Here is a 7,478-nt window from a genome sequence, read left to right as displayed (position 1 = left end):
GTGAGTTCCTGCCTGCAGTGCTACAGCAATAGTCTGTCCTGTTCTATGGACGCGTGCGTAAGGTCTCACTATGTTCAGTAGGTCTACTCTACAATAAGGTACAGGATTGCGTCGTGGGACAACAGCTCAGCTCGTAAGAAGAGTAATAAAATAGTAATCAAGTTGTTGCAACAATAATGCGCTCTCCGAGTTTAAGAGAATATTGCTCGGTAGCAAGCCCTCCTCATTCTACTGAACTTTCTCTCAAGTAGTATGACAGTATTCTAAATCCTTTAAAACCTCATGGTGCTAAAGTTATCATTTGACAAAAGTTTTACATCACATACAGATGGGCCTATGGTTATTGTACATGTGTACTTGGCAAAATGTACCGCACCTGTACGGAAAGCCTGTTAACAAATATACTTGTGTACCATGACATAACAATCTGTGTACAGATCTGAACACAGGTAAAGTGTACAAATAAATGTTATAACGTTGATACTGTCTCCTTAGAGCAATAGTGTAGTGGTTAGAGTGCTGGACTAGGACCGGGGGAGACCCGAGTTCAAATTCCCATTCAGCCATGATACTAGCTGGGTGACTCTGGGCCAGCCACTTCTCTCTCAGCCTAACCTACTTCACAGGGTTGTTGTGAGGAGAAACCTAAGTATGTAGTACACCGCTCTGGACTCCTTGGAGGAACAGTGGGATATAAATGTAAAAATAAAATAAAATAAAATAAATTGTTTTAATAGTAATCACATGCTTTCAATGGCCCGGTGACTAACATTTTTAGTATATTTGTAATATGGTGATATTGGGTGATGCTAGAGTTGAGAATTAGTGTTCTGGCATTCCTAGGAAATAAACTGTTTTTGTTTCTAATCTCAAGCAACTAACTATGATTGGTTATTTTTTCAAACATTTTCTGATCACAATTTTTTTTAAAGTATAACTGTGCTTTTAAAATATACTAAAAAGCATAAGATTCTGTATTTACTCTTTAGCTTGCCTAGGGAGCAAAGATATACATGGCAACTGGCAAGCCTTGTGCTACCAGCTGAAACTACAGACTGGTGATTCAGCCGGTAGCATTATGACAGAGTTTCTTACATGAAATGGTTCAAATTACATTATTTTAATGAAAATAAATATTTTCATAATACAGTTTATTCATTTGCATAGTCATGATTACCAGCAGGTCTTTTACCTAGTAGTCACTCACCATTCTCATTTTTCAAAGACCTTTCCTATATATCTATAATCGAAAGTGTATCATTTTAAATAAATGTTTCACAATATTTTGAAAGGCCTTTAGCAGCCAGCCTAGTAGCATATGGTGGCTTTGCATTTCCACATGCAAGACCTATCACTGGTACAAACCAGTCATGTCATATGATAGCTAGCTACAGTATGGCACTTCATAAACTGTTATCTAAGCTGTAGCTGAAGAAACAGAAGGTAACATATTTAGAGGTTAAAGCAAACACTGAGAATTAAGAAGCTCATGCTGAAATTGCCAATATATTTAATTCTAGAACGGTCCCCAAAAGATCCATGGAACTCTCGCCATACAACAATGGACTGTTCGGGTTTAGCATTACAACCTTTAAGTATGGCCTGCAGACAGCTCCAACACAAGGCTTGTTAATTTACTTGACAGCAGGTTTCCAGCAGCAAAGCCCTCAGATACAGTGCACTAGGCTACTGTAATCCATAGAAATCAATGAGACATATATCTTAAGACAATTGGACTGATCCACCCAGGGATTTCTTCCACATGCAGCAGCTCTCTTGTGTGCAAGATATTCCCATACATTTACATGAAGGTAAAAATCAAAGGTGTTTGGTCCATTGGGGGGAGGAGATCCAAAATCCAAAGTATGGTGGTACTTTTATCAAGACTAATTCACATATTACAAAGCAGTGAGATTCAAAACCTAGAAGAGTCAGAAGAATTCAAAAGTTTGCTCACTACTTTCTGATATTTTAGTTATCCTAATAAAGGTATAGCCACCTAATGGCACAGAGGGGAAATGCTTGACTAACAAGCAGAAGGTTACCAGTTCAAATCCCTGCTGGTACTATATTGGGCAGCAGTGATATAGGAAGATGCTGAAAGGCAACATCTCATACTGCACGGGAGGAGGCAATGGTAACCCCTCCTGTATTCTACCAAAAGAAAACCACAGGGCTCTGTGGGCACCAAGAGTTGAAATTGACTTGATGGTACACTTTTACTTTACTTTAATAAAGGCATAACCCTTCTTTGGCTTTTAGACCTTCATACATATACTCCTTTGCATCAGGGAACATATGGAAATTTGAATGAGAGTTCTTACAAGGCTCTGAAATTGGCCAATAGTTCTAAAACTTAGAAAAAAATACTTATTATTTCTATTATTTGGATCCAGTCCAGTCCAGCTTCAGGCTGGGTCACAGCACCGAAATGGCCTTGGTTGCCCTGGTTGATGACCTTTACTGGGAGAGATAGGGGCAGTGCTACCCTACTGGTTCTCCTAAATCTCTTGGCGGTTTTTGATACCGTTGACCATGGTATCCTTTTGGAAAAGCTTCGGGAGTTGGGGGTTGGAGGCACTGCATTGTGGTGGTTTCACTCCTATCTCCAGGGTCGATATCAGAGTTGACATGGGGGAATTTTGTTTGGCTCCCTGGGAGTTGACCTGTGGGGTTCCTCAGGGGCTGATCTTATCCCCTATGCTTTTTAACATTTATATGAAGCCACTGGGAGAGGTCATCAGGAGGTTTGGAGTTAGATGCCACCAGTATGCTGAAGACACCCAGCTCTATCTCTCTATTCCATCTCAATCAGGAGAGGCGGTTGAGGTGCTTGACCGTTGCCTGGAGGTGGTAATGATATGGAAATGGAGCAATAAATTGAAACTGAATCCAGATAAGTCAAAGGTGCTGTGTGTCAGAGGCTCTTGTGTCCATGAAGTGAGGAAGATATTCTGTTCTTGAGGGGGTGGTAGTACCCCGGAAGGAACAGGTGCATAGCTTGGGGGTACTCCTGGATTCATCACTGTCACTGGAGGCTCATGTGGCAGCGGTGGCCAGGAGTGCCTATTTTCAACTTAGGCTTGTCTGCCAGCTACAGCCCTTTCTGGACAGAGACAGCCTGACCACAGTGATCCATGCTCTGGTAACCTCCAGACTGGACTATTGTAATGTGCTTTATGTGGGGCTGCCCTTGAAGACGGTTCGGAGGCTGAAGCTAGTGTAGAATGCAGCAGCAATACTGCTGATGGGCCCTTCTGGCTGGATGCACATCATGCATTAAAGGAACTGCACTGGTTGCCAATTTGCCACTGAGCCCGATTCAGGGTTTTAACACTGACTTATAAAGCCCTGAACAAGCTGGGCACCCAATACCTGAAGGAACGCCTTCTCCCACATAGACCTGCCCATCAGTTAAGATCTGTAGGAGAGGCGCTCTTGCTAGTGTCACCATTGTCAGCTGTTAAAGGGTAGGGGCACTCGAGAGGACTTTCTCTGTCATGGCCCCTAGGTTGCGGAAGGCCCTCCCCTCTGAGGTCCGCCAAGCTCTGACATTGTATACATTCAGGAGAATGGTGAAGATACACCTCTTTACTCTGGCCTTTGACTAGAGATGTAGTGGTTCTTCCCCTCTTAGGCACTGTATTTTTTACTGTATTTTTGATTTTAAGATGCTGAATTTTAATTATGTTTTACATTGGTTTTATTGTAATCTGCTCTGAGACCTTTGAGTATAGGGCGGGCTAGAAATGTAAATAAATAGTGCTTAACATAGCAATTAAAGACTTAGGACTTTGGTCAAAGATTATTTTATCTCAAAAGTGCATTTTGAGTAAAATAGACTATTGGTTCTTTCCTTGATTTCAGTGAAGACTAAGATAAACACATCTTTCTAAAAGGAAGTGTAACAAATTTATGCTGGCACACAAAGTGGTTGACCAGTTGTTGGCTACCAGCCTGTCCATATGGTGTATTTTTTTCTACAGATATTTTCAAAATGGGATTTTTATGGTAACGGTAAAGTGGAGTCAATTTTGACTCCTGGCGCCCACAGAGCCCTGTGGTTTTCTTTTGGTAGCATAACTAAAAAGAAATGTAGTGATGTGATATACACTGTATATAAAATGCAATATTCTGATCATCCCCACAGTGTTCACTTTTTTTTTTAATAGCTAAAGGTTGACTAACCTTTGACTATATAGTTCAGCAAAGTTGTCACATCATGCACATCATGGTCTGTTCATGTTGCCTTCTGAGTAAGCTAGCAAAGAGGAGGGGGCAGACTTACCACTACAGAGCTTTGAACAAGTCAAAATAACAATATTTCGCAGCTGTCATATCTGTTCTGTTAAGAGTTTTAGGGTTCTGAAGGGACATCAGTTGTATTCTGTGGAGCTGTGACCATGAGTCTTCCTCTACAATGTTCAGAGGAACATTAGAGTGTCAGATGCGTTCCAAAGGTAGTCTCACTTAATTCATGCAGGTTAGCAAGCAAAACAGGTCTGTCCAGGGCCCTCTGTAAATTTAGTGTGTGCCCTAGGTTGCTCTCCAGATTAATCCTCTGCAGAATGCAACATGAAGAGTTTTCATACCAGACCTGCAATGGATGGTGTAAAAGCTGGAACAGAACATGCCAGAACAAGCCCATAAAAGTCGAAGTGGGTGCAAAAAAACCAGTGGGATGTCTTAACTTTTAGAACAGTATTTTGGAACTGAAATCTGCCCAATTTGATCAGCCCCTTCACAGCCAGGATGAACCCACAAATGTCGAGTGGATGTCATAAACATTCCAGCAAACCCCAGTGCATTCGGGAACCCTGTAAAGATTCAGTGGGGGAACGCATGTCCCCGGGGGTGGGCATAGCCTTTTCTAAAAACAGTGGCATGTGCTAGAGACACACGCAAACGATAGTTTGAGAACATACATGTGCGTCACTAAAATATGAACCCATTTCCATCCAAGCTAATTTCTACCCAGCGGGAGGTGTATTTTGAGCGTGTCGGCGCAGGTCGGGGTTTGCAAGTGTGCTCTCAGGGATGCTGAACAAGCCCAGTTTGGATAATACCTGAACAAGGCTAAGGACTCCACATGCTCACTGAACAGGGGTCGCAGACTCCGCCTCTGAGACATATGTGGATTTGTCTGAGTGTCTGCAGCGAGTCTACACTGGCATACAAGCCTACTTACTTCCCAGCGCATTTGGGAACCCTGCAAAACGCGTGTCCCCTGAGCGGGGGGGGGGGGCAGAGCATGCCGCCCACCGCACGCCCTCCCCCCCACGTTGGAACATGATCTGCGCAGCAGGGCTATTGTGATAGCAGAATTAATGTTGGTAACCATTCAATCCCATATGCTGTCCTGTGGCCTAGTTCTCATGGAGGTGAGGATTCCCCGCGGGGAAAGTTATTAGGGGAGAATTTCAAGCCCTCTGCTGGTTTTGAAAGCGGGGAAGGAGAAGTGGGCAGGGAAAAGCAGACTGCAAGCCGGCGGGGCAGGTCCCTTGGAAACGGAGACCTCCGCATGAAAGTCGGTGTGTACGAGCTCTCAGGGCCACATTGCGCATTTGGAGCCCCCGCGCCCCGCCCCTGCTCTCGCTTTAAAGAGGGCTCGGGGTGAGCACGAGGCCTCCCAACCGGGGCTGGGTTCGTTTCCAGGGTGCGGGGCTGGGTTCGTTTCCAGGGTGGGGATGGGTGGGGGCGGTCCTGCATCTGAGCAAACGCGTCGCTCTTCCTTGTGCGGCTGCAGCAGCTGCTGGTGCTCCTCTTTACACAGACCGCCGCTCGCCTGTCAGGTCGCCGCTCTCGGTGCAGGCAGGGGCGGGCGAGGAGGGAGAGGCGCGAGCCGAAGCTCGGCTTCCTGCTCCTCCTCCTCCTGCTGTCGCTCCAGCTTGCTGCTTCTGCGGGCGAAACAGTCGCCCAGCGCGGTGAGTGAGGAGACGGAGACCGGAAACTGAGGCGGGAGGTCGGGCCCAGTCACTCAAGTCCAGTCCGGGGGTTCCCATCCCGGGGGAGCTCAGTGGGAAGCGCCTCTTGGCTTTGCTGTCGGCCGCGGTGGAAACCGGAGCTTTGGCTGCAATACCTCGTGGGGGACGCCGGCGGCACCTTTCGCGGCGGTGGTGGTGGGGGTGCTTTGTAGAGGTCCTTTCGTGGTGGGATCAGCAGCCGCAGCCGCAGCCGCAGCAGCCATTTGTGCCCCCGAGAGTACAGATTCCCAAAGGCCCGGGCACCAGAAAAGTGCTTTACGAGGGTCAGGAAAGAACGGCGCCTCCTTCGGCCCGGCCTTCTTGAATGGTGGCCTAGGCAAGCAGTCGCTCAGTGGCCTGTCATGCCGGGAGATATTGTAACGCCCTGTTGAGGCTCCCCACAGCCCTTTCCTTGGCCTCTGCGTATTGGCAGAACTGGCAGGACAGGTCCTGGGTCATATGTTGTCAACTCTTCCTTGCTCAGCAAACTGTGTTTACGCGAGAATCTTACAGTATGTTCAGTGGGGTTTACTTCCAAGTAAGCATGCATAGGAGGACTCAGCTTGGGAGTAAACCTCCTATCACACTGAGGGATTTATTTCCAGATAAATATGTTCAGATCGTGCCATCCAAGGAATTATTGCATTAGTCTCTGATAATATTAAATGCAAAAGCATAAAGAGCACTCAAAGTGAAAGAGGAGTGTTTTGTTTATGCCTAGATGCGGAAATTCTGCACTTCAGCAATAACAACTTTGATAGTAGTTATTGCCTTATTGGTCCCAGAGAATAAGCAACTAAATAGATAATCTGAGCCTTTTTTTATTGGACAGACTTCTGGTAATGTAGGTTTATGCAAGCTGCAGAGTTACACAGAACTCCTAATGGTCTGAACTAGAGCTGATAAAGGATATGAGTCAAAATGTGTAAGAAAAGATTTTGAATTTGCCTGAAAATAAAGTATTTTAAAATAAAGTCTATCTGACATAGTTTGTCTGGCACAAACTATGTGCTGTGTACTTTGTTTCCAGTGTCTCCACATCTATTATAAAATAGAACTTGTTCATTTTTGCCTATTCTATATTGTACAGAACTCTGCTGGGTAGAAATAAGCTAGTTGTTATGTATGCATTATTGGAACTGGTTCAGTAAAAAGTATTTGGTGTCTCCAGTAATCGGTGCCTTGATACTTGTCTGTGTATTTGGAAGCTGATGGATCTTTTTATTGTACACTTCAAGGACTTTTTTCTTTGTTTCACTCACACACACACACACACACACACACACACACACAGTTTTGATGCTGAGTCACATCAAACATTAACACTTGTAAATGCTATATGTAAATATTAAACTTGTGAGGATGTGGACAAGCTGATTGGAATGGTGCGGCCTACCACCTGTTCTCTTGACCCTTGATTGACATGGCTTATACTATCTGGCAAGGGGGTTGTTGTAGAAGGCCTAGTAGAGGTCATAAATGCTTCTTTGAGAGAGGGCAGGATTCCTCCTTGCC

General features: G+C 45.0%; 1 protein-coding gene across 6 annotated transcripts in view; it reads left to right on the top strand.

Annotated features, from left to right (window-relative positions):
* Positions 1 to 7,478, top strand: part of USP45 (ubiquitin specific peptidase 45) — a 99,925-nt gene that overhangs the window by 84 nt on the left and 92,363 nt on the right. For 3 of the 6 annotated variants that reach the window (XM_053287699.1, XM_053287698.1, XM_053287692.1), the window contains exon 1: positions 5,700 to 5,924. The exons of 1 other annotated variant lie outside the window; for it this stretch is intronic. The gene's annotated coding sequence lies outside the window, so the exon portion shown is untranslated. Of the gene's footprint in view, positions 1 to 5,290; positions 5,382 to 5,487; positions 5,532 to 5,699; positions 5,925 to 7,478 lie in introns of those variants that run through there. 2 more of the 6 variants (XM_053287695.1, XM_053287694.1) reach the window with 2 other exon arrangements.

This window comes from Hemicordylus capensis, chromosome 1 (genome assembly GCF_027244095.1).
Source record: "Hemicordylus capensis ecotype Gifberg chromosome 1, rHemCap1.1.pri, whole genome shotgun sequence".
Taxonomy (NCBI): domain Eukaryota; kingdom Metazoa; phylum Chordata; class Lepidosauria; order Squamata; family Cordylidae; genus Hemicordylus; species Hemicordylus capensis.
The sequence above is the reverse complement of the archived record's forward strand: the minus strand, read 5'-3'. Positions and strand labels throughout refer to the sequence as shown.